Source organism: Triturus cristatus, chromosome 6 (genome assembly GCF_964204655.1).
Source record: "Triturus cristatus chromosome 6, aTriCri1.1, whole genome shotgun sequence".
Classification (NCBI taxonomy): Eukaryota; Metazoa; Chordata; class Amphibia; order Caudata; family Salamandridae; genus Triturus; species Triturus cristatus.
The window spans coordinates 1754335335-1754348205 of record NC_140589.1 but is presented as its reverse complement, the minus strand read 5'-3'; positions in this window follow the sequence as shown (position 1 = coordinate 1754348205).

The following is a 12871-nucleotide window of genomic DNA, read 5'->3' as shown; positions in this document are numbered from 1 at the left end:
ATGGCTTCTTTGCAAAGGTGCCAGCATCTTCCATGAAAGTGGAAATGTCGTTTGGTGTGCACTTCCTTGGGAGACATCTTTCATGCAGGCACATCAGTGTTCTCAACACAAATCATCAAATTACCACATTTAAAACATGAAGAACTGTTGACAAGTGCTGTGAGTGCCAAGGTACAATTTTTTTAGAGTAACACCTTGAATTATGTCAGTTGTCACATGGCCATCCATCACCTGATTACACAGTTGGCTACACAAATGACCTACTGCCTGTCATCTGGAGTGGCACCAATGTCCACACCCAGGACAATGCATAAGCTACTGGGCCTGCAATTGGGTTGTTAAAAAGCATAGCTGTACTGTGGAGACACCCTCATGGCAAGCCAGAATGTCCACACAGATGTCAGCACACAAAGTCCAAACAGCGTTGCATCTGAAACACACACAGGTGCCAAAATGTATGAGCAGGAATCATGTTTTTGAAAAAATGACACAGGCTGCAAAGCACAAACATTAAGCACTGGCCAGCATCACAGGGGCACTGCATGGTGATTCTATGTACAGCCAATTCTCACACACAGGTCAGACCTGGCAAGGAAAAATCAGGGGTGCCCATGTAGGCCTCTCCCGCACAACCACCCATACCTGAGTCAATGTGATTGATACAGATCAAGAAGTGACACCTCTTATTCAGGCTAACAAAAACTGTGCAGCAAAAATTGCTAGATTTACACAACATCACCTCCTGGGGCTGGTAACACATATTTGTGACAAACAACCAGCAACAGATTTTTGTGAATAGCCACACAGGCACTGCCCAGTGTGAGTATACACAAGCAAAATGGTGTATCCCTGTCCAGTGGACACATGTAGCACACATTAGAAAAATACAAACTAGGCCAGGGACCAATGCCACAGAGGCAGACCTATGCGGAACCCACAGAGAATGTGCACAGTGTTGGATGACACACATGATTAGGAGGCCAGGGTGTCTCAGGGGACTGTAGTGGGCACACTGCTCCGTGGTCCTGGAATGAGCTGACTGTACCATGAGCAATCGTCATGGCACTATGCATATCTCACACTCATGCACATCATGTCTGAGGCCACAACATTGGTCATGCATGCTGCAAGGGTGTTCAGTTGAAACCTCACACTCCTATGTTGAGAATCATCATCAGTGCCAACAAATATGGACCCCCAACATAGTGAACAGGTCATGGCACAGGCAAGGTACCAACACAAGTCACAGACCACCATCACATGATGCAGAAAGCAATGTGCACTTAGATTTACTGGAACCTTAGATGACCATGTGCAAATGTGATTACACATAGACCAGGGGACACATGTCAAGGAGGGGAAGGGATGAAAAAGAGCACCAGGTGACATTGGGGAACAGAAAATGCACTGCACATATAAACTCTGGGAGTGTATCCAGGCTACAGAGCACTTCCAAAAGCTGGTGACACATAACACAACAAACAGCCATGTACCTACCCCCTTGTTGCTGCAGTCTCTCCTGTAACTGCCTATAGAGGTCAGGGAATACCACCGCCAGGACAGGGCTCATGTGGGGGGTCAGGCGTCGGCGCCCGCCGTTGTGGGCGAGGAGTGTCGATCCCCAGCTGGACCCGGGTGATCCGCCAGGTCCAGCACCGGATGTCCTGCCACCTTCTGCGGACCTGTGGCAGGCTCCGACTACGCTCCCCCGCATATCTCACGGCCCTGACGATGTCCCTCCAGATCTTCCCCTTCTCGTAGGCAGTTACCTGTCAGGATGACAAGGTGACACAACATCAATACACCTGCTCCATGTCCCAGAGACACACATTTGAACATCTTTTAAATGTTGAACAGGGCATAGGATGCTGTCAGGAATTGCATCATTCACAATAAGAAATTGGCCTGTGTGCAAGCCCCAATGCACTACATGGCATTGAAAGTCAACAGGTGGCATGAGGGGTGCGACACACTCACTGATCATGGCACACACTGTGCAGCACATGCAACAGCAGGCTGATGGCCAGCACGTGTCAAGCAGTCACATGTCCGACTCCACTGACGCACCCTCAGCAGACTAGACAGACACACCCAGGCACAGATCACTCGCCTGTCAGTCACAACAGCGGATACAACCCTCACTCTGCACATGTGCCACTTGCCAGTGGGGTGTCACAGGTGTCGTGTTAGCTCTGCAAGTCAGACACACAGCACGGCTTACTTGTCACATCAGATGGGTAGATCTGTTGCCTCCTCCATGCAGCTGTGGTGCAACACTTCACATAGACACTCACCCACATGACAAGGAACATTCACACACATCAATGTCCATGAGGTCGTACACATCATTTGGACACTCTCACCACAGGTCCACTCAACTCATACACATCTGCAGGTACAGTCACCTGTCACACCGGGGGGACCACTGAATCACCTCAGGACAATAGGAAAAAAAGCCACCAAGGATTTGCGAGGCTGAATGTGTCATGCACTATGCAGTGAAAGTCACAGTAAGCACAATGAAAGTGAGGAGTGCACACAGGAACCACATCATGCTCTGCATGAGAGACATCAGCATGTCCCCCCCGGGACCTATTCTAAACAACATTGCATGTCTGTCCCACCTGGACACAATATTGACAGTCACACAACAGGTGCATAGGCAAAGGTAGTGGAGTCAGCACTCACCTGCTCCCCTGGTCTCCCATACAGCTTGGTGTACTGTGGGAGGAGGCAGGCCAGCAATGCCTCATTCTCCTCCAGGGTGAATGGCTGGGCCCTCTCCACAGTACGTGACATGGTCCAGAAGAAGCAGAGACAGCAGCAGTGTGGTTGACTGGAAAGTTGTGCAGGCAAGCGTCCTCTCATGGGTTCTGGCTGCTTTATATCTGTCTTGCTGAGGGGCATTCATTTTGAGGAGTACATAGTGATTGGTCAGACACATTTGCATCGTACGTTTACTCCAATCCCTTTAAACATACACCTATGACATGCATTTGCATCATTCAAATTTTGAGCATCATGTCAAGTCAACAACCACTTTGCAACATTGTATTTTGTTGCCAACTGACTGTTCCAGGACACCTGATGGACACATTTCAACTGAAAACTCAGTATCCATGACAACCAGCATGCATTTAGGGCCTAATACTTGTCCCTTATGTGTCCCCTATGTAATTTTGAAATCCACACACAGGTACGGTGCATTTCACACGTACCCTTACGGCACAAGTACAATGGTGAAACAAAGCGTACACACGCGATGATTGCGGGTGTACGGTGCATTTCACACGTACCCCTACGGCACAAGTACAATGGTGAAACGAAGCGTACACACGCGATGATTGCGGGTGTACGGTGCGTTTCACACGTACCCCTACGGCACAAATACAATGGTGAAACGAAGCATACACACGCGATGATTGCGGGTGTACGGTGCGTTTCACATGTACCCCTACGGCACAAGTACAATAGTGAAACGAAGCGTACACACGCGATGATTGCGGATGTACGGTGCGTTTCACACGTACCCCTACGGCACAAGTACAATAGTGAAACGAAGCGTACACACGCAATGATTGCGGGTGTACAGTGCGTTTCACACGCTTACAATGGTAATACAGGCATACACATGCCAGGAATGGAGGGCTACGAGTCGCACAAGGATGTCCATCAAGTACTTGTCATTGCATACTTTCATATGCAGGCCCTAGGTGTGTCAGCCAGTGTTATTGCACATGTCATCTCATCTAGTTGCACAATTGATGTGTGATGACCTGTGTACACATGTCATGTGTGATGGGGCACTATGTGGCACACATCACCTTGACACTTGCCACATGTGTGTCTGTAGTCCAACTGTGTCATGCACAGCAGCAGTGGGATGGCACAGTCATCACCACCCGCACCTGTCTCCTGATGCCAGGGACAGGGACACTCTCTCAACTGACATGTCACGATCAGCGTGACCCTATGTGACTATGTCAGGTGTGTGTCATGTGTTCTCATGAGCTTGCTGTTAGTGTTCCGTCAACTGCATCTGCTGTTGGTGCATCCAACATGGGTCTGTGTGGAGATGGGCATGGCACACATCTACGCACACCATGCCACATGTGGATTCCAACAGCTGTAGGGTCTGTGTGCATCGGACATCATATTTTCCCCGGCATACATGTCTGCGTCGTCTGAATGGCTGTGTTTAATTGCTGTCATGGGTACCCCTTCTTCGCAATGTGTGTCATATGTACATTTGACATTCCATGTGACCTGTGCATGACATCCTTCCAATGCAGCTATGTGGATGTGTGTCACTCCGGTGATATCTCTGGCTGCTCACTCAGACTTGCCCCCAGCTCATTTCAGGGCATGTCATGTAGACTTGACAATCAACAGGTGTATCTGGCTTTTCGTAGTAGTGCCAGCAAGCTGGCATATGTGTCCTGGATGTATTGCACACACCAGACTCCATAGTTACCTGATGTGTAGTAGCAGTTTAGCATGTGCTATGTTCATTGACATTGATGTTGGCAGACTCTCAATCTTCATGATTCCTAACAATGTCTTGCAGGACACCGCCTGTCCCAAGAACAATGAGGGAACGTGCCTGCATCCGACGTTACAGATTCACTCAATAGTTGATTGAGGACTTGACCGACAGGCTGGCACCACACCTCCAACCGCGACACAGGTATCCTACTGCACTGACCCCAAAGATGAAGGTGATGGTAGCCCTACATTTTTTTGCCACAGGTACGTTTCAATTGACCATAGCTGATGTTGGTGGGATGTCACAGACAATGTTCAGCCGTGTCCTGCGTGATGTTTTGGCAGCCATGTTGGAGCACCTTGATGAATTCATCAAATTTCCTACTCCTGAGGAGTTGACAGATGTCAAGGGTGATTTCTATGCCCTGGGAGGGATGCCCAATGTCATTGGGTCCATTGATGGGACACATGTGGCTTTGGTACCACCACAGGCAGAGGAGCAAGCCTATTGCAACCGTAAACATTACCACTCAATAAATGCCCTTGTGGTGTGTCTTGCTAACATGCTGATTTTCCATGTCTGTGCACGTTTTCCAGGATCAGCACACGATGCCTACATCATGAGGCATAGCAGGGTGCCAGAAATCATGCTGCGGCTGCACAATGAACGAGCATGTCTTGTTGGTGGGTATACTCTGTTGGTCCTGTGTGTTGCGGTATCTTTGGCTCTTAAGGCATCTCCTGACCCACTTATTTACATGATGTTTCCATGTAGGTGACTCTGGATATCCCAACATGCCATGGCTAATGACACCTCTCCGCAACCCAAGAACAGCTGCAGATCACAGATACAACAATGCACACGGGCAGACCAGGCGAGTGATTGAGAGGACGTTTGGCCTCCTGAAGAGCCGATTCCGGTGCCTTGACAAGACAGGCGAGTCCCTCCCATATGCACTGGGGAAGGTGTGTAAAATCTTCATTGTGTGCTGCATGCTGCACAACATGGCCGTTGAGAAGGCAGTGCCACTCATCTTTGATCCTGATGAGCAGCAACACCCACCCATGGAGGATCCAGGGCTTGGTCACGAGGCAAGTGATGAGGAGGAGGAGGAGGAGGATGATATCCGGAGTCAGCTCATACGCAACTTCTTCTCATAATGGTGAGTCACTGGGTATGAGTGTGCAAGTTTTTGTGCCTGTTGTCTGCTCGTGTCATCTTTGTCCTCCTGCTATTCCTCATGAGGATTGCAAATTGTGCTGAATCAGCGTTCCATGCATGGACATGTGGAACCGTCAGTTTGGGTAAGGATTGCAGCAAGGCTTTTTGGTGGTGGTACGGGTTGGGAATGTGTGGGGACTGCTTCTGTGCATGTTGTGGTACCATGCATACATGTCTTCTCACCATGGAGCATATAACATGTAGCATCACTCCCATGACATGATAGTCACCCTTCTTGACAGTCATCTGTAGTGGAGTGTGGAGTCTGATGAAGGCATCAATGTGTGTAAACCTTGCCTCTGAAACATTGCAGATGCTACGGGTGGACATAGTGTGGGACATCACAACAACTGGCTCTATGGTGTTTTGCAGCATCTCCGTGTGCAGCAGGATGTGTTTGGCTCAACCCCTTGACTTGTGTGCCAGTTCATTGGGATTTACAACATCCGTGTAGTGAAGGGGGGTCCAGTGTATGTCCCACCTGTTCTGTCAAGTGACCTGTGAGTCTGTTTGTATGGATGTATTTCCCTTTGTGTGAGTTTATGCAATAAAGGTGTTCTGCACAATCCAAAGTGCCTCATCTCTGTCACTGCAGATCTCGTGCCAGTTTGCATGCGTCATCTATGGCATAATTGTCAAAGATTGAGCATATGAGTGTATGTGTACTTCGGCAACATGCATGCATTTCTTCATGGCTAAAAATTTCTATTGTGCATGAAGTACCTGGTTGTGTATGTATTTGTGCAGGTTGCTCCCCACAACGGGACGTGAATACCTGCTGACGGTGTGTCTCGTGTGCGCAGCTCCGCATTTTGTTGCCTGATCCTGTGGCCGTCATTTTTGTTGATTCTTCATACATTTTCTCGGAGTGACCCATGAGTAACCTGACACTCCTTCCTTTACATACACCTGTTGCACTGTGCCTTTCTGACCTCCTGTCTTTGTGTGCTACTTTTTGCCTGGTTTCTTACCCCTTCCGCCTGCTGCTGCCTCACCTGCGGCACTGCCCCACCGAGTGCCCTGAATCGGCAACCCACACGCCTACAAAATGCTCCTCCCTTCCCCCTCCACCCATTCTAAATGCAGCCAGCAGCTTGTCTGTGCCACTGTTGCACCAACGCCGTGCCAAAGGCAGGACCATCTGCGCCTGCAACGTGCACAGTGCATGACCCTCTGGTCCTTGCATGACCCATGTCACACAACAGGCTCATGCTGCAGCCACCCTCCAAGCAATGTCCTCCAGACAATCAACCGCCTGCTATCAGGCAACCCCTAAGCGCACACACGACACCTTTGCATTCTGAGTGTGCAACTCCAAATGCCTACACAGCGCTGCCCCGCCTACCAGACCCTGTCAGAACAACCAGGTCATGTGCCTCCTACTCCACACCCGCTCCGTCCACAAGCATGCAACTCAACACCATCTGTACCTCATGCTGCAACACCCTCTGCATGCTGCAAATGATCCACAGATAGATCCACTCCAAGGCAAGACAGACCGTCCCCCAGGTGCACGACACCAGCCGGGTCAACTACAGCAATGCCCTCTATGGAGGAACAACAGCAAAACTGCAGGAGAAGTTGTCCACATCCAGGGTGCATCCGCACACCTCATCTTCAACATCCCTCGCCCCAGCCACATCACCGTCCACCTGAGATAGCTACAATGGCTCACTGTCTGCTGCAGGATCACCTTCAGACTCCTCAACCACACTCAGGAGGCAGTCCACAACCCCAGACCCAAAACCGACCTTGGACGTCTGTCATCCAACACCCCGTTGGCCCAACTCCATGCAGCCCACCTTGCCCTGGCCACCATTCATCACATCCACAGAACAACTGCATGCAGGAGATAGTTCTCCCTCCTCGGGCACCTCAACATGACCCATGACCTCTACACCTTCATGATACTCTGCCAAATTGGTCTGTCTGAGCAGTATTGCAACCCCCCCTCAGAAGCTTGAGGCTATCATGGGTGAGGATTGGGCTTCATGTCTGAATTTGGTGATACATTGTGACCCATGTGTGTCCTCGACGGACTCAGATCCAAGTGTATGGATGGCTGGAGTTAGTTCCACACTCAGGCATACTTTGACATATCCCCACACGTATGTTGTGGACTCATGCTCAATGACTGCAACATAAAATTAAAAAAAAATTTATTATAGGTCTGGGGCGTGATTTGTGCTAGGGGTGGGCGGAATTTGCGAAATCCACTTTCGCAAATTATCGCGAAAATGTTTAAAATTATCGCAAACAAGCGGAAATATCGCGAAGATGCGGAATTTTTTTTCCGGCATGTTTGCGAGATTTTCTGCATGGTTGCGGGTCGCCAACTTACCCATGTGGTTGCTCGCGGGCGCGGCCATCTTGTTTTGAGTTGTCTCGCGGTGCATGATCGCGAGAAGAAAGACGTGATCGCGCGACGCATGACGTCACTGCGGGCGCGAACTGTCGCGAGACAGCGCAAATGGCTAAAAACAATCCAACATCTCATGGAGAACGCGACCGGATCAAGAAAACTTGTCGGCGAACGCAGGGATTCAGGTAAGGCGATCGCGCGCATGCGAGAATGTATTATTTTACAGCACGAGCAAGAAACAAATTATCGCCAAGCTGCGGAAAGCGGAAATTTTGACATTTTCGCGCTCTCCGCGGAACGCGAAAATGTCAGATTATCGCAATTTCCGTGAACGGAACGAAATTTTCGCCCAGGCCTAATTTGTGCACAGAAAAAGGTGCAATACAGGGACCATAGAATCCAAAGTTCACAGGGGGAGATGGGATCCTTGGCATTTGAAGTCATCAGAGTCCAGGCCACAGTGTTTGGCATCATTGGTCAGACTGTGACCAGCAAGTCCATGTGGCAGATGATGTCAGTCAATGAGGTGATGCTGTCGCACATGGAGGCCAGGTGTCACGCCAGGTGACCTGGGAGATGTGGATGGTCCACTGCCTCTCACGGTCTTTTCCGTGGACGACCCACCTTCCTCCGGGGACCCTCAGATGCAGGCCTTGACGGTGCTTGGGACGCTCCGTCGGACGAATCCTCCTCCTCCTCCCTCCCTGTGGCTGGTGGTGGTCTTCGTCTGGTGGCACAGGGAGGGTTGCCCATGTTGTCGGCGATCCGACGGAGTGAATGGCTTATGTCCCTTTGCACCGCCAGGAGCTCAGCCAGTCTTGCCTCCATCCGTCCTTGGTGTTCTTGTTATTATTTATTATTATTATTATTAGCATTTGTAAAGCGCGACAGCTACCTCCAACGGAGGTGTCCCGGCGCTAGCATCCATCCAGTGAGGGGGGGGGAGGCCAGAAGGGAGGCCAAAAAGTTAGACGGTACACGGGAGGCCAAACAGCCACGTTTTAAGGGCCTTCCTAAAAGTTAGTTCCGCCTTTATCTGACGCAGGGAGTTAGGCATCATATTCCACAGCGTAGCCGTTCTTACCGCGAAGGCTCGCCCTCCCAACCTTGCTTTTCTAAAGCGTGGAATGGCTAGGAGGTTCAAGTTGCTAGATCTAAGAGTTCTAGCGTTCTGGTATTTTTGGAGGCTACGTCTCAGATAGAGAGTGCCAACCTCTCTAAGTGCTTTGTGGGCTAGGACCAGAACCTTGAACATCACTCTCTTCTTCACCGGCAGCCAATGTAGGCTTTGCAGATGGGGAGTAATGTGATAACGTAGGGGTACATTTCTAATTAGTCTGGCAGCAGTATTTTGGATCCTTTGAAGTCTCCTCATAAGATAGTCAGGGAGACCAATGAAGAGGTTGTTAGCATAATCCAACTGAGAGGTGATGAGCGCATAGACCACCGTCTTCCTGCATTCCATAGGAAGGAAGTGAAGGCATCTGCGCAGTGCCTTCAGTTTCCAGAAGCACTGCGAGGATATGTGCGATATTTGGGCCTTGCCTGTTAGTTGGGTGTCAATTCTAAAACCCAGATTCCTGGCTGAGTTGACCGGAATTGGTGGAGGGTTTAATTCTACTGGCCACCAAAGATCAGATTGAGGGGGGAGAGACTGATTAAAAAATAATATCTCGGTCTTATCAGTGTTAAGTTTCAGGCAGTTATCCGTCATCCGAGATGAAATGTTCAAAAGACACTGCCTGAAATTGGTGAAGGCATTCGCACTCTGCTCTTTGAAGGAGAAGATAAGTTGAGTGTCATCAGCGTATGAAACAACACGAACACCCAAGCCTTCAGCGATAGATGCCAGAGGGGCCAAATACACATTAAACAAAGATGGACTCAGGGCGGATCCTTGTGGGACCCCTTGTAACAGTGTCCTAGAGCTGGAAACATGTGGGTTCTTGTTGACTGGTGTGTTGCTCGGCCTGCTGGCTCTTCATCTCTGTGAGGGTCACCACTACCTGTCTGAACTCCCTGGTGTCACGCCGGTATGCGTCCATGATGTTGTCTATGTGTGACATACCGGTCCCTTCAGCTGGCTGGTCAGGTTCTCGCGTCCGCCTGCCTCCACTCCCACCAACCCTGCCCACACGAGCCTGGGCTGCCGTTGTGGGCACATCAGGTCTACGGGACCCCTGAGGGATGGCAGTGGCAGTCTTGTCTGCCTCCTCCTGGGTGCCCGGCGCACCTTGTCCCTCCTGGTCAGACTGGCTCAGGTGTTCACTGCGGGCAGGGCTCCTCGGTGTCTCCTGGGATGTGGCAGGAATGGGGGTGGTGTTTGGCACAGATGTTCCTGAACCAGGTGCTGAAGGGGCTTAGACACCAGAGGGTCCAGGTCGGTCGGGGTCATCTGCGGAGTGTTGAGAGGCGTCGCTGCCGGTGGGATCAGGTTCCTCCCGAGCCTGGAACTGTGATTCTTCACCCCCATTGTTGGGGGGAGAATCATCACGTTGCCCTGTGTGTGAGAGACAGACAATGTTAATGCTGTTTCATGCAACATCCATGTTTCATACACATTCAAGTTGGCACTGTTCCTCCAGGTAGTTGTATGTGCCTAGCATTCTCCTCAATGTTCACTTGTGGATGGGTATGTTGCGGGGGACATATTGATATGTTCTCCTGAGTCTTTGACATGTAGATTTTTGGCTTGGATGCTTCTTCGGCTATGTATTGGTGTTGTTGTGTTACATGTCCATTGTGACAGTGGGTAAATCCATTGCCTGTCCCAGGGGTGTCTACTTGTGTAAGGGGTGTGTGTGACAGGGCCTGCTGGTGGGTGTAGTGTGATTTGGCACTGGGGCTCCCAGGTGTTGTAGCTGTCCCCCATAGAGCATGCTGCCATGACAGTGAGTGTGAGTTTCTGTCCTAGATATCTGACCTTGTTGTCTTGGTGTTTGTGTTTGCACTGGTCACAGGAGGGCCTTGTGCTGCCTACACCCGGCCCAAGTGTCAGCTATCTTGTCAGTACTTTCCCAATCCCTGTGCATTGCGCATGGTGCATGGGTATGTACCTGGGCGATATGGGATGAGGGCAATTTTGTCTGATTTGGAGTTCAACAATGCGTTTTGTGACACCCACCCTCCCAGCATACCGCACATCCATTCTTGGGTTGGTGCTTCGTGTAGCATGGGACATAGCATGGCCTTGCTTTCTCAATGGGGCATACATATGTTATTGGCATTAGAGTTGTTTTTGACTGTGGTTCTGGCCGGTGAGGGCTTGGGGGTAGTTGCGTGCATTTTGTGTAGTTGGGGTGTGGATGCCATTACCCCCATGTTACGTAAGTTGTTTGTGTACTCACCAGGCTCTGGAAGTCCTTGTAGTCCATGTACTCCCACCGGCGGAAGCAGGGCCATCACCTTCTCCTCCCAGGGATGGAAATGTACTGGTCTGTGGGGCTCAACCCCTCCAGTGATGTTGCTCTGGGCGTACTCGTCATTCATTTTTCGCTTGACCGCCCTCCGCAGATCGTACCACCTGGCTTGGCATTCAGCCTTGGTCCTTCTGATGCGTGCAACAGCATTCACCCTATCGACGATCCTCTGCCACAGGCGTGATTTTTCGGCTATGCTCGTCTGTCTGACCAATGTTCCAAACAGCTGTGGCTCGACTCTGATGACTTCATTGACAAGGATCTCCAGCTCCTCCCTTGTGAGCTTTGGATTCTTGTCTGTGGGCATGGTGTGGGGTGAGGGTGTGGATGGTTGTGGGTGTGTGGGTCTGAATGTGAAGGTGTGGGTCTGAATGTGAAGAGGGGGTATGTGTGAAGGAGGTTGTGTGAAGGTGTATATGTTAAGGTGGATGGGTGCAGCTGTTGGTGCGTGCTCTCTAGATGCAAAGGCTCATGGTGTGTGTGGGCCCTTTTAATTGGTCCATTTGTGGGTGGGCCTCAGTTTGAATTTTTGGTCGGTGTGTTATAAGGGGTGGTTGTGAGTTTGCCCCTCTGTTTGCCTGTTTGGATGTGGCCAGGTCAGTCATTTCCATGTTTTGTGCACTGTAGACGTGTTTTGTGGTGTTGTGTGAGTCGAATAGACCCTCCTTGTGCTGTTTTACATTGCTTATGTACGGTGCGTACATACGGGATATTGTTGTGAGGTGCGTACATACGTGATGTTGGGGTACGCACTGTACATACGCGATGATGTTGTTGTTAGGTGTGTACATACGCGATGATGTTGTTGTGAGGTGCGTACATATGCGATGTTGGGGTACGCACCGTACATACGTGATGATGTTGTTGTGAGGTGCGTACATACGTGATGATGTTGTTGTGGGGTGCGTACATACGCGATGTTGGTGTACGCACCGTACATACGCGATGTTGTTGTGAGGTGCGGACATACGTGATGATGTTGTGGAGTGCATACATACGTGATGTTGGGGTACGCACCATACATACGCTATGATGTTGTTGCGGGGTGCGTACATACGCGATGTTGGGGTACGCACCGTACATACGCGATGATGTGGTTGTGGGGTGCGTACATACGCGATGTTGGGGTACGCACCGTACATACGCGATGATGTTGTGAGGTGCCTACATACGCGATGTTGGGGTACGCACCGTACATACGCAATGATGTTGTTGTGAGGTGCGTACATACGTGATGATGTTGTTGTGAGGTGCGTACATACGCGATGTTGGGGTACGCACCATACATACGCGATGATGTTGTTGTGGGGTGCGTACATACGCGATGTTGGGGTACGCACCGTACATACGCGATGATGTTGTAGTGGGGTGCGTACATACGCG